Source organism: Cryptomeria japonica, chromosome 9 (genome assembly GCF_030272615.1).
Source record: "Cryptomeria japonica chromosome 9, Sugi_1.0, whole genome shotgun sequence".
In the NCBI taxonomy this organism is placed as follows: Eukaryota; Viridiplantae; Streptophyta; class Pinopsida; order Cupressales; family Cupressaceae; genus Cryptomeria; species Cryptomeria japonica.
Window position 1 is genome coordinate 288320113 of NC_081413.1, and position 25981 is coordinate 288346093.

Consider the following 25981-nt stretch of genomic DNA (forward strand, 5'->3'; position numbering starts at 1 on the left):
AATGCTGACAGATTTTCAAAAATATCAAAAGATAAGGGTTTCAAGGAAGAGATACTTAAACTAATCCTAAGAATGACTCAATGAAGGCTAGACTTGATAAGATTCTACCAATTTCAGTATCGCCAAGAGATTACAACTCTACTGGAATTGATGCGATCTTCTAAGGGGATTCAATAACTTTCAAATCATCAAGGATATAGATACTATCAAGGAGATACATATCAATACTTCTAATGACGATTGAATTCTTAATCAATCTCAGTGTTTCCAGTTGACCACACAAGGCGTTTTTACAATCAGTAAGAAGCTAGTGGTTTGGAATGTGAATCTTATCAAAGATCAAGCACAACAATTTGTCCTTCAAACTTAAAATTTAAATGCTATTTCAATTGAAAGTGATTCAAGAAGATAAACAATCACGAAGATAGCCACAAGTATTGCAATAAAATACCATAACTTCAATATTTTATTGATCTCATAACCCAATGGACAACAATTGTTCAAATTTCTCTCTTCACTACTCAATTTTGCTACAACAATAACTTATTTCTCTCCGACTTTCTAACTTTCTTCACTCTAAACTCTCTAACTCTTTAAAATGAAATGAGTGAGGGCTTATATAGCATCCTCAAATACAACGAATGGCCCGGATCAAAAGAAGATCACCGGCTGAGATTTTGACACCTAAACCCTAATTAGGGTTTGTTACAAAAAAGTCCCCATTTAGATAAACATTACTAATCCATAGCCAATAAAAAATTGGCACAAATACCAAGGAGACAGACCAATAGGAATTAAGTTGCCACATCATCCTATAACAACTTTTCATCTAGAACTTTGTTCCCTTTCCTATGCTCTTTCTTAGCATATTCAATGAATCTGGACAAAATTCCCTCAATCTCAGCAATGGGATTCTCAAGAAGATTCTTCATTCGTTCTTCCAAGTGAAGGACTTGATAAAAAGCAGTGAGAAGAGTCGTCTCCCATCCAGGTTCAAGTTCTTTGGTCTTCTCAATCAGGAACATAGTAGTATACATTTGATCTCGTTGCTTTTCTGTGATGATGTTCTCTTCCTTGCAAAAGATGACCTTGATTCTATCCTCCAACTCTTGTATGTCCACATCTGTCTCGATCTCGATCCGCCTGTCAAGGATGGTACACAACACCTCGAACACCTTGTCTTGAATTGGATGGATGATGCCTTCAACTCGGCTGCATCTGGTGTTGACGTCTTCAAAAAGGACTTCCTTCATCTGGAGCAGAGCTGACCATTGCAAGAGGCTATGGGTTCCTCCATCCATTATCTTTTCTTGCGTCAAAATCCGTCTTGGTGTTTCTCTTATCACTTGTAAGACCGGGATGATAACATTTCTAGTGTGGGTGAATGCAGCTACAGTTATCGTTAGATTATGGATAATCTCAAGGACCTGGATAGCTCGATGAACTGTCTTCATCATTCTTGTTGCAAATTCAATGACTACCTTGTGAGATTCATCAATCCAAGAACTCATGAGTTGAACTAGGTTCTTCGCCCTTTCTGCCTCACTTATTGATTCAAGAGGAAGTGCATGTAAAGGAGATATTGCTGGATCCTGTCGTCTCAAAGGTTGGTTAAGATGGCTAAAATAATTCCTCCAAGCACTGACCTCCTTTTCAAGCTTCTTATTCTTTTCCACTTCCTCTTCGAGTTTGTCTTTGAGTGTTTTCAGTGAATCAGTTGCTTCTTCCATAGCCTGCTCGGTGGTAAGTGGACCAAGATCAAATGTTTCTAGATCATATTCTTCCGCTAGAATCTCATCCTCATATTTGTCCACTACTGGTGTAGCTATCTGCACTTTTCTGGATCTTGTCTCATCTCTAATTACCTTAGACATCTTCGTGGCCTTCTTCTTCTCTATTACTTCATGAGAATTTCCTATAAGGCTTTCCAAGTCAAATACATCTTCTTCCTCTTCAATCACAACTACCCTCGTCAGCCTCTCTTTCAGCCAATCAGGAATGGCAGATCTTGTTTCCCTCACTTGTATTTCTTTAGGTAGAGGTCTATCTTCCCGGAAAGGAGGTGTTGCTTCATCATCATTCTTTTCTTCATGTTGCTCATTAGCACCAACTTGGGGAGATTGACTTGATGAATGCTTGGGTGTCTGTCCTTTCCCTTGTTTATCATTTTGTACCATGGATTCCATAGACTCATCAATTTCATATACTATTTGCCTCTGATCTTCCCCTTGACTTGCTTCCTTTTCATGCCTAGAAGATGTGCTTGGTGGGCGATCAGGATTCGTTTTCTGCTTCTTCTTGGAAGGTTCTCTCTTCTCAAGTCCTTCTTTCCTCTTTGAGCCTTTGGAATGAGAAGTATTCTCACTCACACTGGCTTCTCCTTCTTCTGGTCTTGCTTCCAAGGTGAATGTCATAGATACATTCTGCTCCTTCAACTTTTGATGCTGTACATCCACCCATCTGCGAGTGCAGGATAAAACGGGAGCCATCAAAGCTCTCAAGTCTAAAACCTCGGGCTTATTCCAATCTATCTTCACTTCTTTGTCTTCCTTCTCATAGGATGACTGGAGGTATCTACCATTATCCTGGGCTTGATCGGCTACTCTATAAATTTTGCATTACCTGATGAGATCCAAAGGCAACCTGGAATGCATCTTTCTTTTGACCTCGACATCATCTTGGGCATTCATCCAAAAGTCCTCCACTTGAGATTCATGCCTGTACTTCTTCCCAATTGTTTCTTCTATATGACCATGAGGGTCAAAATTCTTTCTCGAGGCAAAGTATGTGAATGAGTATAGAGATAATTCCTTCTCTGCATCTTCCGCGGCTTGAGTATTAGGACACACTTCAACTGAGTTCCCTAGTATGATGGGTATGGGAATTCCATTTCCATGCTTGTGTCTGGATGCCTTCACATAGGCTGCCAACTGTCTAGTCACCTCAAGTAGTACTATCTTGTCAGTAGGATATCTTGGCAACATGTAGGGAGGTGAAGGACACCCATGAACTCTGATGTATGTGAATTTTGGAAACTGAATGAACCATGCACCATGCTTCTTCACGAGCTCTTGTGCATCCAGAGACAGTCGATTGTGAATCCCACCTTGCAATATCCTGGTGATATTCATTGTGAAGGTGTCATTGACTAGCTTGTAGTCACTTCTCGGCGGATGATGTAGTTGAACATAAGAATCACAAACTCTTATTTCTCCGGGTCCTCTTCCAAAAACTCCCCTGTGAGGTAGTCCTGCATACTCAAAACCTCTGATCAAGGCATATACAACATATGAACTCATGTGGAATGACTTGGTAGGCCTTAGTCTTCTCAACTGCACGTCCAGACTATTGCTAATGATTCTAGCCCAATTGAGCATTCCCTTTCCTTGGACAATCAGTTGTATGAAGAAGAACATCCATTTATCAAAGAAGAAAGCTTGAGAAGCACCTGTCACCCGATTAAGCAAGATTATCAAATCCTTGAACTCTTCTTGGAAGTCGATTCTGTGTGGTGTATTTGGAATCTTGTTCAGGTGAGGTCTTCTCTTTTGTAGCCAATTCTTGTTGATGAAGTTCAGGCAGGAATCAGGATCATCCTCATAGATCGACCTCGCTCCTTCTAGGCTTTTGTAGACCATGTCTCTATGTTCCTGGAGATGAAAAATCTCACTTATAGCTTCCTTCGAAAGATAGGCTAAGATAGTTCCATCATCGGCCACGATCGTCCTTGAGTGTGAATCATAGTGCGGGGCGCACTCAATCATCAACTCATGACACTTGACTGCGGGAGGGAAACCTGCAGCTTTGATGATGCCACTCTCAATTATCTTCTTTGCAATAGGTGATGGCTTTCCAATGTAAGGGGCCTCTTGAAACTTCCTTACATTGAAGTTTCCTAGGTTGGTGTCTCCGATATTACTCCACTTGGACACGATCCTGGTCTCCAATTCGTCATTCCTCTGATCTTTCTTGATGAGAGCCTGCCGAGTAGTAGATCCTTCGGCTTTGGGGGTCGTCATTTGATGCCTACACAAAAGATTAAAGTTAGACTTTGAGCAAAATATCTTAAGGTATAAGATCTAAGACCTTTCAAGGGAATAATTTAGATATTAATTTGAAAATGACATGATAAATCCAAGAATTATGAATTTTCAAATTAATTATGAATGGAAATCAGATTTTACAAGACTTAGATTTTTAAAGATTGCTATGGAAATCAAAATAAACCTTGAATAAAAACTTCAAAAATCTGATTCTTCATACCTCCTCTTTGAATGCTTAACTATCAACCTGTTGACGTGTATTTTGTACACCATCATACACAGAATAAAATACCTAAAGGCATCTTATCCTCTCTTGAGAAAATAGTCTCTAACTGCTGAAGATTCGCGTAAAGGATCAGTTAGGTAGACTCCAAGGTTCTTTGATGTAGGGTCTCTACGTGTGGACAAGCTCCAGTGGTATGATGTGATTTGCTGGGATCACAAGGGGACTTACATGTGATGATTGAACTTCCGATCTGCTTTGCTGGACACAGGCTCTTACTAACTTAGATTTGAAAAAAATGAAAAAGGATAAGGGCGAAGAGAGGATCTAATCCTAATACTAAGAATGTAGGAGCAATGACTTGATTTTTGATGAAACTCTAACTAGATCTTGTTTTGACATCAATGGAACATCTACACAAGACTAGTGCGATCTTTTAAGGGAGCTTTATGATGTTCAAATCATCACCGCAGGCATAGATACCATCCAAGTTGATGCATATCAATGAAGAGGCAACAAATTGAAATTGAGCTTAGGCTGAATGATCCAGTTGACTACGCAAGGCAAGTCTGCAATCAACAAACTGCTAGTAGTATGGATGTATGAATTCCACCATTAATCAATCGCATTTCCTCCATTCATCTAATCATCTACCATCTAAGATTGAAGACTCCACAAGAAACCATGCAAATTGCAAGAAAACGACATATTTCACCATTACTTCAATGAAAATGGAATTTGTTTACAATCAATGGCAACAATTTCTTGCCTTGTCCTCCTATTCTACTCTAATTGCTTCCAACTATTCTCTAACTATTCTAACTATTTACATACTATCTCTAACAATTGCTAATTAGCCTTTACAAATGAAATGCCTGGGCTTATATAGTGCCCACAATACAATTTGATGGCTTAGATCAATTCAAGATCAATGGCCAAGATTCAACAATGAAAAACCCTAATTAGGGTTTGTTACAACCATTACATAACATTTAATGTTTGACCGAATTGGCGCTAGAAGGAGGGCCTGATCTTGATGAATGCTTAAGGAGCTAGACTTCAGTTTCTAAACTCTTGAATCCAAGGAAGATCAGTGGAAAGCTTTTTCTCAAACAAAGAAGGAAGGTGACTGCTGGATCGTCAGTTGGACTTACGCAAGAAGGAATCAAGCTGGAACCAGTTGAACGTTCAAGTTGAATCCGAGATATTCAAGATCTCTCTTATTCCAGAAAATCCAAAAAAAGTGAAAAACCAGAAAATCAAAAAAAAGTGAAAAATAGAAAACTCCAAAAAAGTGAAAAATAGAAAACCCAAAAAAATTGAAAAATCAAAAAATCAAAAAAAAGAAAGATTTCTCAATGGAGCGGCAACAGTTTCACGAGGAGCAACAAGTTGATTTTCCTGAACTTTGGTGGAGGTTAGATACACAACTTTATCCACGCAGATTGTCCGAGTTCGCAAGACAAGGGCAGTGTCGAGTTCACGAGACAGAGGAACATGATGAGATGCATTGCTTGAAGTATTTATCAAGGATGGAATCGGCAGCGCAGGGAAAAATCTTCTTTTGGGATGTCCCAAGGCCAGAAACGGAAGAAGGCAACTTCAGTGTCCCAGAAACCAAAGATCCTCTTCTAAGCTTCATGTGGATGATCGAGAGTCAGCTCATTGTGGATGGTGAAATGCGTCTTGAAAACATATTGCTACCATTGTGGTGTAGAATTCACAACTCTCCTCACTCCGAATTTACTTGCTCAGTATGTGAAATGGCTATCAATCAAGTCAGAAACCAGTTTGGAATACCAACTTTGTCCGAGGAAGAATGCATCATGAACAGATCTTGGGGTGCACATCTCGCAGCCGAATTCAGGAGAACCTATGAAAAGGACATTACTCCAACATCTGAATGTGAGAAGGATCAATTGTACGTTGACGATACCAATGCACCTGATGATCAATGTATTACAATGGATAGCTCGCCATGCCTTGCACCTGAAAAAGAATACCATGAAACAAAAGTTGAAGAAGCAATTGAGAATACTCAAACAGTGATAAAGGAAGATCCAGGGGTTGAACAAGCAATTAAAGGAGAAAACGACTCATTCCTTGAAGAATTCTCACTTATGCTACAAAAGGAGATCTTTGAGATTGAATTGCAAGAGGTTTCAAATGGCCTCATTGAAGGAGATAATCAAGTTGAGATATTAAACAAAGAGATACAAATCATCACAAGTGAGCCCGGATATGAAGAACAATTCAGAGGGGCGCTTGAAGATTTCATCACTCTCGTAATATTGGAGGAAGCATTGAAAGAACTTGTAGAGGAAACACAAGTGGAATCACTGCCAAATTTTTTTCTAAATAAGCAAGTTACTGTGAGTGATATGATCCACCATCAGCTCCGACCTCCTGATACTATTCTTGAAGAAGAAAGGCCACCTGAGATTATCTTTGATCGACTAGAGGAGATGTTTGAAGATCAATCCCTCAAGGAGACTCTCATTTTTGAAGATATGCTGACAAAGTTTCATGAAGATGCTTGGTTTATGCAAGATATCTCAGTGAAAACAGAGAATCTTGAGCTATTCGAAGGGGCGCTGAGCTTGTTTCAAGAGGAACTTCCTAATCTAGATCAACATGTTGTGGATGCTCGTGGAATGATTCATCATCAATGGCGACCTCCTGAAGCGGCTGGTGACCTCGCTTGCAACAAAGCAGTGCCTTCTAAGCCTGAAATATGCCAGGTTGTCTCTTTCCTTAATCCTAGCCTTGAAAGTTATTATGATTTTGATTATGGGGATCTTGGGAAAACAACTTGTATCTGGATTGATCATGGTCCTAACGAATTACCTCAGTTGATCATTTTGAGTGAAAACGTGCTTGAGTATGAGATGTGCATGGTGAGAGTTTGCCTTTTTGTATTTAAGGATGAATTTGCCCGATTGAGAACCATCACGTTTGCCATGCTCCTGTTGCACAACCTGAGAAATCATGTAAAGTCATGTATATATTTTGCTTCTTTGAGTCGTGTCGAGTCTAGGACTCTTGTATATAGGTCTAGAGTAGGTTTTCTTTTCGCGTTTTAGGTTAGAGGTCTTTTGAGCCTTGTTCTTGATTTGCCTTGAGTCATTTGACTCATGATCTAGTGTGGCTCAGGTAGTTTAGTTGTTTGCTTTTGGTGTGCGTTTTAGTTTAGTTTGCTTTGGGTCGGTTTGTCGGTCGGTTTGCTTTAGTTTAGGTGTCTTGGGTGGGAGCCTCCATCTTGTGAGAAAGGTGTTTGTGTTGTTGCCCGTACGCTAGCAATATCCTGGATCTTATGTTAGACTCATTTCTTAGATATCTATTCATGAAGTGCTTGGAATCCGAGGTTGTTCCTCTTTAGCTTTATCATCTGATTAGGACCTGTATTTGACTTGGAAGGGAATCATTTTCTGTGTCTTGATGCCGACATCTGTTGATTACTATATCTTCACACATTAATGGACTCTGAGTCATTATGGTTTTCAGGCAAAGCTGTGATTGGTGAAAAATCTAAAATCTGGCTTCAGCGCCACCGCAATCCTCAAACCCTAGTAAGCTTCACTGCTTACGAGCCAAAAGGAATTGACGAAGAGAAAAAGCAATATCAAAAAAAAAAAAAATAAAAAAAAATGAAATGAAATGAAATATCAAATTGGCTAAGGGGAATATACGAGTAACTCCATCGGGGCTATAGACGCCTGGCTGGCAATGGAGCAATGTTCGTGAGCTTGCGGCGATAACCTCGTCGGGACTATGGACGTCTGACTGGCAGCGAGGCTCTATCCAGGATGCTTTTGAAGTTCAGATAAACTACGTAGCTAATCACAGGGGAACCTGAAGGTTATAATTGTCTTGTTGAGAGGAATGAATACACTTGCACACACCTGGGTAATCAAAGACTAAGTGTCTAGATATGGTTAAGGATTCTCCTTCTACTTTGAGTGCATTTTCTAATCTCTTGATGAGCTAGGTTGAATTTTCCAGAGGTTCTAGGTGTCGATTGAGTCTTTATCTCTGAAATGTTTTTCAACATTTATTCAAGGTGGCGCTAGATGTTGTGACGTTTTCACACATCGCCCCATTGCAAATGGGGACCCATGTTCTTTTGCTTTTTAGGGTTTGTTTTTTTAAGTTTTTTAGGGTTTTGTTAGTTAGCCTTTGCATTTTTGAGTGCTGTCGGGGTGATCACATGGATAGCAAGTCCGGCTTGAGTAATGTCCTGATCCTGAAATTTGGCTAAGTCTGGAATGTCCTGATCCTGAAATTTGACTAAGTCTGGAAACTGAAAAAGCCTCAAAAAACTAGATTTTGCAATATAACTCCTGGAGGTCTGAAACCACTCTCAAACATCCTGAAAGTATATATGGAATATAACTTAAAGTATAAGAAAGAAGAAACATAAAAGGAAATGTCACTTATACTTCTCCATATTCCATAAAAATTGTCCTGATAGAGAGTGCGAAAAGTCAGATTTCGCTCGTGTCCTTCTCCAAGGGTCCAGAGCGCTCCTGTCCCTTAGGAAGGGACCAGAGCGAAAATGTTTAGTTGAGCCATTCCTGACCTTGTTTGGACGAATCGAGACATCAAAGGCATGGTGAAGGACGAAATGAGCATGATAGGGCGTCCAGACTTGATCAAAAAACAATGAAATGATGAAGTTTTTGCCTAGGGGGTCAAATTCGCTCCTGTCCCTCACCAAGGGACCAGAGCGAAGTTCTTCACAAGACAAAATTCAGGCAAAGATCGAGTCAAGTTTACGTTTGAAGGCAAGGAAGGAGGCAAAATGAACGCGTTTAAGATAAATTGACGATTATGAAACGCCAACAAGGGACGAAAATGCTTAAGTTCGCTCCTGTCCCTCAGGAAGGGACCAGAGCGATTTTTGTCTAAGATGATTTTCTTGCCCAGTTTGAGTGGATCCCAAGGCATGGATAAGTGAAAAGGTACGTTACGAAGCGGTTGAAGATAGTTTTTGAAGGTGACAAAGTGAAGTGAAGCATACAAAGCCAAGATCGCTCCTGTCCCTCTCCAAGGGACCAGGGCGATATGATGATTATATTGCCGTCCCTCCAAATTCAAGACACTCCAAGGCGAAGAACAAGGTGGCAAGGACGTCTTAAGGCATCTTCGTCAAACACAAAGCATCAAAGGTCACCAAAGATGAAGGATTTGCACCAAATATCCTAATTCGCTCCTGTCCCTCAGGAAGGGACCAGAGCGAAATTTGCATAAAGGCATAAAATTTGAAAGTTTATCAAGCATCAAGTGATCACGAAGGATCAAGGAACTTTATTTTGCACAATGATAGCGATGAAGACAATTGCAAGTTGATCAAAACAAGAACAAGCTCAAAATGTTGGAGATCGCTCCTGTCCCTCAGGAAGGGACCAGAGCGATATTGAATGCATTGGCTAATTCATGCAAAAATCACGTAAGGCCAAGACTTCACAAGGTTGTAAAAGGTTCAAGGCGTCTTTTGAAAGTGATATATCAAAGTTTGGAACGTCCATATGTTATCAATCAAGCTAAGGAGTCTATATCGCTCCTGTCCTTTGGACAAGGACCAAAGCGATTTCATTAAAAACACTCATGCTCCTTCAAAATCAAGACAATGCAAGGATTGGCGAAGTTAAGGACGTCCTTTGGAAAGCAATGAACGAAGAACAAAGGCTAAATGTTTACGAATTTGAGCTAGGACATGGAGATCGCTCCTGTCCCTCTCCAAGGGACCAGGGCGATATTTGCCAAAACACATGATATCCTTTGAAGATCACGTTGAGATAAAGTCGCACATGGTTTTAAACATCATTTGGAAGGCGATGCAAAAGAAAATGGACGTTAAATATTACCAATTTGAGCTTAAAATGGAGAAAAGACAAGGATCGCTCCTGTCCCTCTCCAAGGGACCAGGGCGATAATACATCCAAAGGCACTCATGCACACATACAAGTCGATCTAGTTTGAAGGACCTAGCGAAAATGTCTAATTCAACGTGGAAATAAATACTTTGGACGTCAAAATTGCACGAATCAAGACCAAGAAGGTAGATCGCTCCTGTCCCTCAGTCAGGGACCAGGGCGATGAGGTACGTATTATTTCATTTTCAAAAATTTGGCGCTCAAACACATTTCTTTAAATTTATTTTAAATGCTAAAATCGATGGATTGCAAATTTAATTAAAAATGGCATTTAAAATTTGCGCAAAACATTAATTAATTATTTTTGCCTTGTAAAAAAAAAAAAAATCGAATTTATTAATTAATAAACAAGGAAATTTAATTAATTAATTATTGTTTGCAATAAAATGGAGCGCTTGAGTTTATTTTATGAAGGTCGGCCCTTGTTATTTATTTAAAAGTCGTTTAAATTGCTTTATTTTTACAAAAGTCGGCCTAAATGGTGGTGAGAGGTGTGAGCGCTATAAAGGGAGGAGTAGTTTATTTCATTTTCACATCATCATTTATCATCTCTCATATGCGACTTGGAGAAGACAAAAGAGGTGCGAACTTCATCAAAGGAAGTGCGAAAGTATCATTCAAGAGGAGGAGCGAATTTCAAAGGGAAGGTGCAAGCATTATCAAAGGAGTTCAAGTTTCAAGTTAGGCGAACTTGCCAAGGACATTGAGGAACACATCAAAGATATCCCCAAGGGTGGCGAATGGACGAAGAGGACGTTCATTATCCTTCAAGATCACGTTGAAGCCATCAAATTTTGATTTTTGCCTAGGAGAATTCCTTTATTTTGCATTTTAGAGTTAAGCTCTCAAATAAGGTATGGCAAGATCTCTTGTTTTAATTTCGAATTTTGATCGTCATTGCCTTAGGCTTGAATTTTGAATTTTGAATTTGGTAGCTTAATCGTCATTTAGGAAATGATAACTCAAGGATTTATTATGAAGTTTCCTAAATTTAATCTCTAATCTATGCTATTCATTACAAAATCATGGTACTAATTTTGAAATGATTGTGCAGGCATCAAATGGAGATCTCTTCAAGGAAAATCAAGCCGGAGCCAGGAGGGTCTTCGCCAGGACGATCAAGTAAGGACATGGGCAACCTCTTTCAATCCAACGTTCCAAGGCGAGGTACATCATCATCTTGCACATCAAGGACAAAAGGAGTTAGGACAAGAGTTAATTAAAGATAGCCTCTCAACGACATCAAATTGAATATCTAGCAAGCTACAAGTGTCAGATGAGGTGGCATCCCAGTCATCACTCCTCCAGTCAGTGTGGTCCACCTCAGCATGTCCAGATTCAATGTACTTAACTCATGGAAGGTGGCACAAACTCCGATGTACCTACCCCGGCTATCCATTGGTCGATTTTTCTAGAGAGGACATGTGTCCAAGCAATACAATTTTATCATTGGTCAAACATTAAATGTTATGTAATGGTTGTAACAAACCCTAATTAGGGTTTTTCATTGTTGAATCTTGGCCATTGATCTTGAATTGATCTAAGCCATCAAATTGTATTGTGGGCACTATATAAGCCCAGGCATTTCATTTGTAAAGGCTAATTAGCAATTGTTAGAGATAGTATGTAAATAGTTAGAATAGTTAGAGAATAGTTGGAAGCAATTAGAGTAGAATAGGAGGACAAGGCAAGAAATTGTTGCCATTGATTGTAAACAAATTCCATTTTCATTGAAGTAATGGTGAAATATGTCGTTTTCTTGCAATTTGCATGGTTTCTTGTGGAGTCTTCAATCTTAGATGGTAGATGATTAGATGAATGGAGGAAATGCGATTGATTAATGGTGGAATTCGTACATCCATACTACTAGCAGTTTGTTGATTGCAGACTTGCCTTGCGTAGTCAACTGGATCATTCAGCCTAAGCTCAATTTCAATTTGTTGCCTCTTCATTGATATGCATCAACTTGGATGGTATCTATGCTTGCGGTGATGATTTGAACATCATAAAGCTCCCTTAGAAGATCGCACTAGTCTTGTGTAGATGTTCCATTGATGTCAAAACAAGATCTAGTTAGAGTTTCATCAAAAATCAAGTCATTGCTCCTACATTCTTAGTATTAGGATTAGATCCTCTCTTCGCCCTTATCCTTTTTCATTTTTTTCAAATCTAAGTTAGTAAGAGCCTGTGTCCAGCAAAGCAGATCGGAAGTTCAATCATCACATGTAAGTCCCCTTGTGATCCCAGCAAATCACATCATACCACTGGAGCTTGTCCACACGTAGAGACCCTACATCAAAGAACCTTGGAGTCTACCTAACTGATCCTTTACGCGAATCTTCAGCAGTTAGAGACTATTTTCTCAAGAGAGGATAAGATGCCTTTAGGTATTTTATTCTGTGTATGATGGTGTACAAAATACACGTCAACACAACCTTGGAAAATGAATAAAAGGAGATCAGAATTTGCTGGATAAGGACTGAATTCTTGGTCTTCCTTTGGATGAACTATGCTTCAATCAGCCTTCAAAAGAACTTCGCCTTCCACTAGCCTCCAAACCTTAGCAAATTCTGAAAGTTAGCCTCCAACTTAGCATGAAATTCGCACCTCTAATCTGCTCCTCAAATTCGCATTTGAATAATGAATGAATGATTTGCATTTTGTCCATAATACATCTCCCTTATATAGGGCGCTCACCCTAATTCCTCATGAGGCCGACTTAGGTCAATTAGCAATAAAATAAATAAGATCCCCTTTTGAAAGGAGGCCGACTTGCTTAAAAAGACAAAATAATAGGCTTGAGCGTTTACCTTAATTTTTAAAATTTTAAAATTAATTTCAAGGTTTGAAGGGTGGTTTTTTCATTTGTTTAAAGGCTTAAAAATTAATTAATTTAATTGCAAATACCTTAATTCACGCGAACTTGCTTTAGCCTCCCCAAATGTCTTGAATTTGGCTAATTTAGTGAAAATTGAGGAATATTAAGGTTTGATCAAGGCTTAATGAAGGCTCTTTGCTCCTTAGGCATTGAAATATCCAAAGTGATGAAGGCCTAAATTATTTCAAGACTTGTTTGAACCTCACATCTAGACTGGCACACTTCATGAGTCAAAATTTTCACAACCTAGATTTGCAAAGTCCCATGCCCTGCCTTCACAATCTTGCAATTTGCCCTTGACTCACTCTAACAAGGTTGAATGATAGGTTTTTGATGATTTCGCCCTGGACCCTTTGGAAGGGTCAGGAGCGATTTTTCAAATTAGGGCCTGAATATCCCATTTCTTTCTTGACTCCAAAATTTTCCGGAAGGTGAGCTCATGTTTGTTTTGACCTAATCAAAGTCTTGCATTTCAAATTTTAGTATTTCACATGAGTAATTTAGGTGAAAATGTGAATTTCGCCCTGGACTCTTTGGAAGGGTTAGGAGCGATTTTTACTTTTTAGGTCAAAATTCACTTTAGTTTGATCATTGACCTCCTCCAAGGCAATCTCCAGGGTATATTTATCTCCATCACTAAGTTGGCTCATCAATGTTTTGAAGGAAATACCATCTTTTAGGAATTTCGCTCTAGACCCTTTGGAAGGGTCAGGAGCGAAATTCACCTCTCAAGTCCATTTTCTAGTCTCCTTCACTTCAATTCATCAAAACTTACTTAGTTTGAGTCCACTTCTCAACTTGCTATCATTGATTTGATCTTCACAAGGCGAAAAGGGTCAGTTTGTTCAACAACCTAGCCAGGGACAGGACCTATCCTGAATTTCGCTCTGGACCCTTTGGAAGGGTCAGGAGCGAAATTCACTCTTGAGCTCAAAATTCACACTTTTCGAAGGTCCAAATCTCTCCAAGGCATTCCAAATGGCTTTTTTCACTATAGTCTAGGCCTAGTTTTACTCAGATCTTGGAGGAAAAGGTGACTTTGATGTTTTTCGCCCTGGACCCTTGGGAAGGGTCAGGAGCGATTTTCCTTGCTTAGGCTTACTCCTCCATCATTTTAACTTCGATCCACCTCACAAGGTTAGGAAATAGTCTTCTTCATTCACTCCATCCAAGTTTGATTTGTTCTTGCAAGGCAAACTAGGGGATTTTAGGATTTTCGCCCTGGACCCTTTGGAAGGTTCAGGAGCGAAAATCTTCCTTTGACCTAGAATCATCACTTTTGGAAGCCAACATCAACTCAAAGGTGGTCTCAAGGGCAATTTCTACCTTGGTCTAGTCTTGTCTTAGCACAAACTTAAAAGGAACACATTGGTTTTAGGATTTTCGCTCTGGACCCTTTGGAAGGGTCAGGAGCGAAAATCAGGTTTTAGGGCAATTTTCCAATCCTGTCATCCTCAAATCACCTCCAAGGCATAGAACATCTTGCCTCACTCCTTTCCAAGTCATGAAAATCAAAATCTTGTCTTAAATTGCAAGGAAAAAGGAGAATTTGGAAATTTCGCTCTGGACCCTTAGGAAGGGTCAGGAGCGAAATTCTCTCTTGGCTTCAAAACTTGCATTCTTGGCAATTCAATTCCACTCTAAGGCAATCCAAATGCCTTCTCATACCCATGTCTAAGCTTAGTTTTGTCCAAAATTTGGAAGAAAGGATAGTCTTTGGGATTTTCGCTCTTGACCCTTTGGAAGGGTCAGGAGCGAAAATCTCTTCTAGGCTCAATTCCTTCATCTTTTATGATTTCTTGCAACTTCAAGTCACTCCTAGGGGCAATTCCTTCTTGATTTTACCTTATCCCACACTTCACTTAGGAAAATTTTGATAGCAAAAGAAGTTTTGAGAAAATTCACTCTGGACCCTTTGGAAGGGTCAGGAGCGAAATTCTCAATCTTGACCAAAAATCATCATTTTATAAACTTGAAACTTCTTTGCAAGGTAGGATTTCATGTTTCATTGTGCTAGGAATAAAGTTTCATGTCCAAGAAAGGCTAAAAAATAGGTTTACAAGGAATTTCGCTCTAGACCCTTTGGAAGGGTCAGGGGTGAAATTTCCTTTCCTGGCCAGAATCCTTCATTTTCACAACTTCTAAGCATGCCCAAGGATTTCAATATGTTCATTCTTCCTTCCATCATGTCTTGGACACCTCAATTTGACCAAACAAGGCAAGAAATGTCTCCTATAGAGATTTTCGCTCTGGACCCTTTGGAAGGGTCAGGAGCAAATTTCTTAATTTAGGCTTATTCCACCATCATTTCAAGTTGAATTCACCTCTCAAGGAAAGAAGACACTACTCTCTCATCCAAGCCATAAAAACCCAAGCTTGACTTGATTTTGCAAGAAAAACAGGTGATTGAAGAATTTTCGCCTTGGACCCTTTGGAAGGGTCAGGAGTGAAATTCTCCCTTTTGGGCAAAATCCTTCATTTTTTCAATTCAAAACACTTCGAGAGGCAAAAACAAGCTATCTCCCTTCCATTCATGCCAAAAAATTTGACCTTCTTCACTGCACAATAAGAGCTTTTGGGAATTTCGCTCTGGACCCTTTGGAAGGGTCAGGAGCGAAATTCCCTTTTTGTCCAAAATTTCTCATTTACTCATGCTTCCAAATCTTCAAAGGTGACAAGAATGTTCAATCCTCCCTCAAGATACCCTGCACATCAAAATTTAGCCAAAGTTAGGAAGAAATGAGGTTTAATAAGATTTTCGCTCTGGACCCTTTGGAAGGGTTAGGAGCGAAATCTCCATTCCAAGCTAGATCGTTCACTTTTCATGTTTCAAACTACCTCATAAGGCAAGGTTAGGTCATTTTCCAGGCTAGGAACAAGGCTGCAAGTCTATCCAAGGCAAGAAATAGGGTTTATGATGAATTTCGCTCTGGACCCTTTGGAAGGGTCAGGAGTGAAATTCCCCTTCAGGCATCAATCTTGCTCCTCAAAATCCACCAACTCCAGCTCAAGGCAAGATCAAACTAATTCACCCCCAAACATGCCCTAAAAAGCATCACTCAGTCAAAAATGAGAAGAAAAAGAGGTCTACAAGGATTTTCGCCCTGGACCCTTTGGAAGGGTCAGGAGCGAAAATCTTGTTTTAAGCTTGATTCTGGACGTTTTGAACTCCAATTTTCCTTGAAAGGCAAACATAGATTTTCCTTCACACATTTCCATCGAGATCCTGCTTTTAACTAGGCAAAAATGAGAGCTTTCAAAAATTTCGCTCTGGACCCTTTGGAAGGGTCAGGAGCGAAATTGACATCTTAGGCCAGATCTTATCTTGGTTCACTCCATTCCCCATCAAACTTGATCAAATCAATTCCCTTTCTTCACTGACTCTGCTCAACTGACTCAGACCTAGAAACAAACAGGACCCTGACAAGAAAACCTTCTTTCAATCTAGACCTAACCTGAGACCTATTCACCCTGCTCCTTGATCAAACCAACTTGACTCTCCTGAAAGGCATGCTTCATTATGGCAAACTTGAGGTTTCAGGAAGACGACCAACAACTTCCCAAAACTAGGCTAGACTCAACTTGAAAGAAACCCTAAAACGAGCTTCCAAGGATTAGCCCTAATCTAGCCAGCCCAGGCAAACCATTCACTCACTCAAAACCCTAAAAAGCAGAGAGAAAAACAAGCAAAAGGAAAGCAAAACCTAAAGCAAAAAAAAGAGGAGGTCCCCATTCTAATGGGGCGATGTGTGAAATGGTCACAACAGGTAGGTACCGTGTGTATTCGACAAGATTCGACCGTTTCGCTCTCGTCCGTGTTCCTATGCCTCTCTTGCACCTTCGGCCACACGTTAGCTCTCTACATGTCCACCTTCTGCATCTTCTACACCTTGGTTACCTCTTTTGTTTCAATACTCTCTCCTCCCTGGAGTCTTCAACTCATGCCCCCTATTCTTGGTTCCTCGGCAAGGGATAGGTTCTCGATATAGTACAAATTGGTTTCTAAAATTTTGGGAACTTTAGTCTAGAGGTTCCTTTCTTTCTCTTCATCGCATACCGATTGTACGGATGGGCTGCTAGTACTATCTGCAGACTCAAACTCTTTGCTTGAAGTAGAGTGTATGGTTTGGTTACTTGCTTGGTCGACAAGATATTCACTTACTTAGTCATGTGGGAGTGGCAAGTTTTTGGCAACCTCTTCCAACGCACTCCACGTATACGGTCTCTCTCTACTGACGATGGCTTCGGTTAACACCCCGACTCCTACTTCCCGCTAGACTCTCCGAATCTTGGATGATTCCCTGTAATCACCGCCTCCTCTCAGTTTGCTCTCTTAGGCGGAGAGATCTCCTTACTAATCGCCCCCCTCCTCTTGAGTGTCTCTGGTATGTTGGTCCTTATTTTGTCGTAGGGGCATTAATTGCCGAGGGTACAATGTCTTCCAGTATCTCGCTCTTCTTCCTCCCTATGGGTCCTTTCTTTGTATTGTTGCAGTTTTTGTTGCTGATGCTGCTCTCTATTCCTTTCCTCTCATTGGTCTTGCAATTCAATCAAATTTCATGCCAAAAGCCTTGGAATTCTCTCGAGAAGATCAAATACTGCTTGGTTTACTGAGAGTTGGTCACGTACAATGTTGTCAGGGACCACTCTCTCCCGAGCTTCCCTCTGCATGTACTTATCAACCAAAAATTCCCACATGTTTAGCAAGTCTTGCGTCAACCGATCTTTCGGTGTTTCTTCCTCGTTGTCACTTTCCGTTACTAGTATTTTCTGTTCAAACGATCAACCCATTACACTGCCATTCCTGTCACCACTCTCGGGTACTCTCAGATCTCCAGGTTCGAATCGACAACGACACCAAAATGTTTATTAAATACATGGAATAATAATACAAATGACAATGCATACAACACATAGCAGTAAAATATATCTTTATTCGCACATGAAATTATTACATAGAGGAAGACCATAAATGGTTTGACAAGGATTATAATTGATTTGACTATACCATACTACCTTCCTTGGCAGTACACAACATATTTGAAGGACCTGACGATTGCCGAGAGGAACACAACCGTCAACCAATGGACACATAACTACCTGAGAGTGACAACCCACTTAATACAAATAATTAATAGATTGCTTAATATTAAACATAACAATAGGCATTTTATGCCAACTACATCACCCAAATTTAATACTCAAATTTTGTTTGAGGTATTAGTACAAGAGGGGTTTCTCCAATGAGAAATATTCAATTTATAAACCTCTTTAATGATATTGGGAGATTTAGAAGGCTAAGAAATAGGAAACAACTCAATCTCCACCAGATTATGACCTGGCAATGTAGCATTCTGCACCAAATTGTTATTATGGATACGAGGAAGTCAAAAGAAGGATTTTTTATCCAAAACCTATCTAACCATATAAAAACTCTCTTACTAGTCTTTTGGAAATTGGACCAGGTAAAACAAATCCCTTTAGTATCTCTCTTGCAGCCAAACAAAGTGTTAACAAAATTGTTTCTCCTCTTAAACTTATGCTTAAAAAATAGGTAATGTGAGCTTCCTCCTGTTGTGACCTAATCACACATCACCCCATATCAAATGGGGACCCCCTACTTTTTAGGCTCTCTTGGTCTTTTGGTCTTCGTTTTTGGGGTCTTTTGTGGCAGTCTCGTTGGTCTCTCTGAGTTTGCAAGTGAGTTGGGTCAATTTGATCAAGTCTGCTTTTCGTTTGAGTTATTTTGGCTGATTCTAGGGCTCATTTTTGTCAATTTTAGGGTTTTTGCCTTCAGTCTTAGATTTTAGGGGTTTTCTTTTAGGGTTTTCGAAAACTGAATGTTGCATTGGAGTCAGGACCCTCTAAGGATAAGGCATGTGAAATTTGAGCGAATTCTGAGCAACTTTTTATTTTTAGAAAGTTCTTATTTTTTAGGGATTTCACTACCTCTCGGAATGTCTTCATTTCACCGAAAATCAAACTTACTATTTTTAGTAAGTTTCTATTTATAGTAAGTCACCCTGCGTCCTATTTTGGCTCTAACTCTGACATTTGGAGCACTTTCTATTTTTGGAAAGTATATTTGTGGCAGGTTCCTCGCAGGCAGACACTGAAGATTGAGCTTTCATGACCATTTCTAAATCCAGAAAAGTCAGAGAGCAGGCAAAGTGATCGAAATATGGCTGTGTGGGAATCGGTCCAGGAATGGAAAGCTTGAGAAATCTTGTTTGGAAAATCCACCTCTATTCCTGAAAGGACATCCTGAATTTGGAAATATTCAAATTGGCTAAGTCGAGAAAAGTTGAAAAATGTCAAAATTCCACCATCCAGGTGAAGTGGTGTCCAAATCCAGGCTAGGGCGCTAGATTGAAGTGGTCATGGAAAACTCCAAAATTCCAAATTCCCTCCCCAGAGCAAAACAACGCCCAGGTAGAGAATAGGGCGCTAAAATGGAGTGCTCATGGAAAGTCAAGAAATTTGTGAATTCCTTGTCTATGAGGAATTAGTGCCCAAGGAAGAATCTAGGCGCCAAATCCATGTGGTCATGGAAAGCATGCAAAGTGTGAAATTCCATGACGTAGGCAAAATAGCGCCCTTCTCCTAGAAAGGGCACCAAAGCTAGGTTGTCATGGAAAATGGTTGAAATCAAGAATTACTTGATACATGCAAAATTCCGCCCAAGGGTGGAGTAGGGTGCCAAAATGCCCATGGCATGGAAAATATGAAAAGGTGAAATTCCTTGCCCAGTGGAAAATTCGCTCAAGGATGAGTTAGGGCGCTAAAGGAGAGGGGTCGTGGAAAATTCCAACGTTGATGAATTCCTCCTCCAAGAGGAAATGGCGCCCATGCACAAGGAAAAGGTATTAAAATGGTTGCATGGGAATGATGAAATTCCACCACCAAGTGAAATCCACACCCAGGTCAAGAATGAAGAAATTTTTCCAAGGTAAAGGGTAAAATGATGGTCAGTAATGAAATGAAAAAGCAAAAATTTCCCTCAATAAAATTTTTGAAAAATTTATTTTTTAGACATCAAATCTCATCAGAATTTGAATTTTTTTGCAGATTTGGACTTGTGGGAGAATTCTCTCTCTCCTGAACTCGGGTCCTAATTTTTAAGAAAGTTCCTAAAAAATAGGAGATGGTGGAAAAGCGTGAAAAATCTCCTCCAGAGCAAGGAAAGTTGAGTCAAGTGGATGGATAAGGTTAATCTTGAGTGAATCTTCCAAATTCCCTCCAAAATTCAAGAGTGGAAGATTGGTGAGTTGGCAAAGGAATATTCTAAATCATTACACGCAACCCAATGCAATGAAAGAAGTTTCCAATTTTGAACTCAACTACGAAGGTAGGACCCATTTGCATGGCACCTTGGAGAGGAAAGTATGATGAGTAATTAATACTATTGCCAAATTTGATTCCTGCAAACTTAACAAGTTGGAGAAACTCTATATAAGCATGAAAGTACAATTCATTTCTCACGTTCGAATTTCAAGAAAGAAGACTTGGAGAGAAAGTAAAGAAAGTCAGAGAGAATTTTTTCCATCCTTTTCAAGAAGCTTTGTTCGTTGGAAGTGCTGATTTATTCCCAGGATGGCATAATCAAGCAAGGCGGCAACCATCACCAGGCAGGCACAGGTAAAGGCTAAGATGAAGGGCTTCCTTTCAGATTCCAAGATGGTGTCTAGGTGGAAGGAGATCAATGATACAAATTTAGGAACATTCAACATGGCTGCCTTCAAAGTTAGGATGTTTGGAATAGTAGGACACAGTCCATCTCCTACTGCTGCCAGGATTGTCAGAAGTGGAATTGTTGCGACAACTGGTTTTCCCACTAGCTATCAAATTTCTAGACTTGATCTTGGAATGTGCGAAACACTACAATCCGGAAAGGACAATTTTAACATCAAGTAGCAAGCTTTTGGCCACTTTGACTTTGAAGACAATCAGGGAAGCCTTTAAAATCCCCTCTCATTATTCCATGACCTACAGAACTATGAACGGAGCTAAGGCAGTGTATGAAGTGGGTCCTGATAGATGTGCATGTGTGATCAACAAGAATTGGTTGCAGAAACCTAGACCGCCCATCTCTAAAATGCCTAAGACACTCACTATTTTCGAATTCAAGCAGGAGTATGTGGACCTGATAATGATGTTAAGAAGGGTAATGGGGTGTTCACATATTGTAAATTTCGAGCCATGGATGTTTTTCTACATTGGCGAAATTATGAATGCCAATGGGCTGGTGGACTGGGCCAGGTTAATCAGCCACTACGTGCATGAATAGCTGAAGCATTTGAAAGAAAAGAAGTCCCAATCCTTCTACATGAGCTCCTATGCAATTTATATGTTGGTGAGGATGGGTGGCTTCGATGGTTTGCTGGAAAAAGGAGTCATGGGTTGTGGACCAGCACAACTGAAAGTTCATGAGAATTATCCTCAGCTGCACCTGTACAATACTAATTCTTTCAAGCTGGCGATCAAAATTTTTACTATGTACCTGACCCGACTTATGTAGGATGAGCTTCATACGAGAGTGTCACCACAAGCTAGGGCTCTAGTGCAGCAATTTGGGGCAACGTTCCTGCAATTTCCAAAGTTCACCTATATCAGGACGCAAGGATTTATGTACCGGCCATATAAGTTACCAAGGTATCCGACAAGTTGGTACTACTAGAATGTATGAGACAACTGACAACATATGACCAAATTCAGAAGAAGAAGAAGTTGTCCATTGAATTTCCCGTTGTTCTTGGTGATTATGTGGAAGTGTGCTGGGACTTGGCAGTGACTGAGAAGGTAGCAGAGGAGTTGGCATTCTATCGCTTGGCATTTTACACATCCAGGTCTTATTACGATCCCTATCGTAAAATCCGGAAGGTGGCCGGATTAAAGTTTGTGCACAAATTTCACCTCGAGGATTATTGGGCAGCTGCCAAGGATGACCTTGAAGTCAAAAAGAAAATGTATTCCAGGCTGCCCCTTGACACCATCAGAATAGGTGAAATAATCCAAGTGCCGGATCAAGTGAAAGAGGATTCGGACTTGATGCAATGAGAATTCGAAAAGGTGAAAGATCAACCCGTTCAACTTCCAGACTGATTAGAACCTGAAATCGACGATCTGGACATTTTGGCCAGACCTGTTTTGAAATTTACCAGACATTGGGTTGATTGGCATCATATGAAGCTGAAGGAAGGGAATGTTTGCCTGAGTTACCAGTTAATGGGAAATCTAGATTTCCATAGTGAAGCCATTGAAGGATCTTCACAAGCCTAGGCTGAGGAAGGAGAAGTTCATCAAAACAGAATTGAACTTGGTAAAGGAAAGAGTACTCCAAGAGGCCGAGAACAGCAAGGAAGAAGGAAGTCCAGCAGGAAGCCCAATAGGAAATCCAACAGTAAGTTCAACGGGAAGAGCCACCATAGAAAAGAGCAAGGGTGGAAAGGATGCAATCACCGGCTAGCTCTTCCAGCGTGCAGGAGGTGAAAATGTTTACTCAGGAAAATCCAGCCAATCCACTTCAAGATAATGTTCCTGATAGTGCCCTAGCACAGGATGTTCTCAATGTCAATGCTTCACATAGGCCTAATCAACCAAGAATTGAAAGTCAACAACCTCCCCTCCATCCAGATGAACCACGCCAAGTTAGCTTCATAGAAGCCATCCTTGGGAAGATGGAAGAAGTTTCACAGGAGCACGAGCAAATGGAGATTCAAGATCAATCCGTTCCTGCTCCTGATTGGCTGAAAGATAGATTAAGGAAGGAGCTAGAAAAAGAAATTGATCCAACATGGGAGTTAGAAGAGCTTTTGAAGAGAATGGATCAATCGACAGAGAAGAAGGCTCCCCGGAAATTCTCCAAGGTCGTGAGGGATGAATTTGTATCCTGAACTTTGCACATAGCTGAGCCTACAGTAGACAAAGACGGGAATGAAATCGCCCCGGAAGATTATGTGATCAGACAGGTTGATCTAGGGCATGCTTCCACAGGACAAGTGATAGAAGACTTTGAAGCATCCTCCCTGGCAATGAGAGAAAAGATAGAGAAAACGAAGGCAAAATGCAAAAGGCTGAAGGAAGAAAATAGAGCCTTATGCGAATATATTGGAAGTCTCAAGTGACCACTTAGGGAGGCAGATCCATCCTTTGTTCCTCCTTCCTCTCTCCCCAAGGAAGTTGTTGATGACATGGAAGTAATTAGGGAAATAGCCCAGTGTTCCAGGATATGGGTGGAAGACGTCTTTGTTGCAGCTAGAAAATTCATTGAAGACTTGGCTCACCTTCATTCCAGATTTGTTGCCCTTCTGAACAGATTGGAGGTAGTAGAGGTCTATGGGAGGATGTTCACATCTATCACGACTTAACCATTCCATGACTCAGAGCTGTAATGAAAGTTCCGAAGCAAGCATTAATTGATGGGAAAGTGATTCAGGAGAATGATATATATGATTTCCCTCGATGGTTCTGCGCCGTTTGCTCCGAAAAGAATATCTTTGAAAGATTTAGCATTGAGTCTTTGACTTTAAAAGACTCAATTGGAAGGGTACAAAAAGAAATCATTGGTGTGATTGAAGCGTTGTTCGCGAAGAGGCTGAATGAAGATGGAGTAACAGTGAACTTCCTGAGAACCCAATTGCATGAATTCTTCTTTGTAGGGTCATTTTTTAAGGAACATTTTGATAATGTTTCTTCATTTTCTAGCACGATGAAGAAGGTGCAGGAAATGATGGCAGAATGGGTCCAAGAGCGAAGAGGAAATCACCTTGATGGAATATCTGATTGAGAGTGCGCCAAGTGTCACCGTGGGTGAATTGGAAGTCGTCATCTCCAAATTCATCACATATGCAATTAATGAGTGCGACAACGGTCGTCCATTCCTGGACGAGAGTCTTTTGACCGAGTAGTGGTGGCACACTTATTGCTGGAATATCTGGACTAAGCAGTAGCCCGGTCAATGCATGTTGAATGCATGAAGAATCTTTTGCATGCAGTTGCCATATTTATGATTTAATGACAGATTCCTTCTGCATGGAGGAATGATGGTCATTTATTTGTGCACGGGGAATATTCATTGTATGTTGGGTGAACTTGATGTAAGTGGTGCACAAATGGATGCTATTTTGGGCATGTTTGAAGTAATTGTATATGGGTTTCATGGGCATTAATTGCTGATTCCACCTTGTTGCATCATGTGTGGGGAATCTTTTGGGTGAAACCCTTATTAGGGTTTGCATGTCCTCATGGTTTGAGGCCTATATAAAGGGGTGACCCCTCTCATTTGTAAAAGGAGGAGAGATTGATTTTAGAGATTGATGCTATAATTTTTGAAACAAATCACTTAATACATTGTTTGATTGTTGGTGTATTTTTTGTGTTGCCTTAAGGCTTGCATGGTCTCACTCTCTTCATTTAGAATAGATTTTGCTTTTAAGTTATTAGATGAACGAGATTTGATAGGATTGCTTGTTGTAAAATCTGAGCTCATACCTTTGGTTTGCAGCTGATTGTTACCTACTGTGTCAGGTTAGTCTGAGCCTATTTTATGTGTGGACTTAACTTTGATTATCGGGTGGATGTTGTTTGAATTGATGGCATTCATTGGTAATTTGCAAAATATATTTCACAATCCTTGAAGATTGCACCGCATTTGTGTAACTGTGCTATGCTGGCAAAGCGAAGCATGTTTTGATTTTGCGCAAGTAATCCCGTCTCTTTGTTCTTAGGATTAGAGTAGACTTAGTGTAGCTCTCTAAACCCTTCCCTTATTTACTTTCGGCATTATTCCAAATCCTGAAAAGTCCCAAAAAACATTGTTATTCAAAGCTACATCATTCGCATTGAATCCTCGAACTTGCACAAATTGTTTAATCCTCTTCGAGTGAATACGTAAGGCCCCTTGGATTACCAGTAAACACATCAGCCAGCTGACTCATGCCCGTGCATAAAGGAACCTTGGAGTTAGCCGTTTGATCTTCTTTGCAATCTTAGCACATGGCCTAACTTTGATCAAGAGAGAGTAAGGTGACCGTTGGTAACTTTATTCAGAGTTAGACTCTGTCCTAAAAAACATGTCAACACCTCCTAAGGTCTCTGCCATGGAAGAGAGAGGTGAGAAGCTCTCAAAATTAAGAAGAGAGAGAGCCACAACCGTTGGAGTGAGAGATGGGTGCTGAGGAGCCTTAGCCATAGGAGATCTCAAGGATGAGCAAGGATGAGAAATGCCTCATCAATCTATCCCATATGTACATGAATCAATTGTTATCGTAAAGGCATTTTAAAGTCTTCAATATCTATGATGGGTTAAAAGACGAATGTAATTGATTTGGTACATTTGGGACTGGCGTAGAGAGATGAAGATCTATGCTTGAATTTGGTGACCTCACAAAGAATTTTTTTATTGTATCACATCTTCAAATAATTTGACCTTTATATTTTATCACAATGGAATGAAAATTTCAAGATTGTAGTTACGATCAAAAAGTCTTTGTCAGCATACCTTGATACAACTTGTTTTATGTAAAATAAATCTTTTCTCAAGCGTTCAGGATTTACTTGAATAAATATTTTTCTTGTGGGATATGGTTGGTAGAAGTAATGATCTCTACAAGGAAACACATATCTGCAATATCCTAGCAATGGCTAAACTCTTAAGTAGCTAATTTATGTTGCCCATTTCATGAATATATTTCAAATTTCTAATCCTTTTACAATTGCGGGTTTTGTGAGAGTAATCTGAATTATTCAATTGCTTAGAATTCCTTGAATTGTTTATCATGTTTCCTCTTTATACATTAAATTGGACACGTTCTAGAATTACTGTGTATTTAGATCTCATCAGTGATGATAAAAATAAGAATACAGCTAAATCTGGAGCAGTCCTGAGAATCAAGAATTTGTG

The 25981-nt window shown here is 40.0% G+C and overlaps 1 protein-coding gene across 3 annotated transcripts in view; it reads left to right on the plus strand.

The window, feature by feature from the left end:
- The window catches only part of LOC131042144 (putative hydrolase C777.06c), a 232371-nt gene that overhangs the window by 82415 nt on the left and 123975 nt on the right, over positions 1–25981 (plus strand). The gene's annotated exons all lie outside the window — the stretch shown is intronic.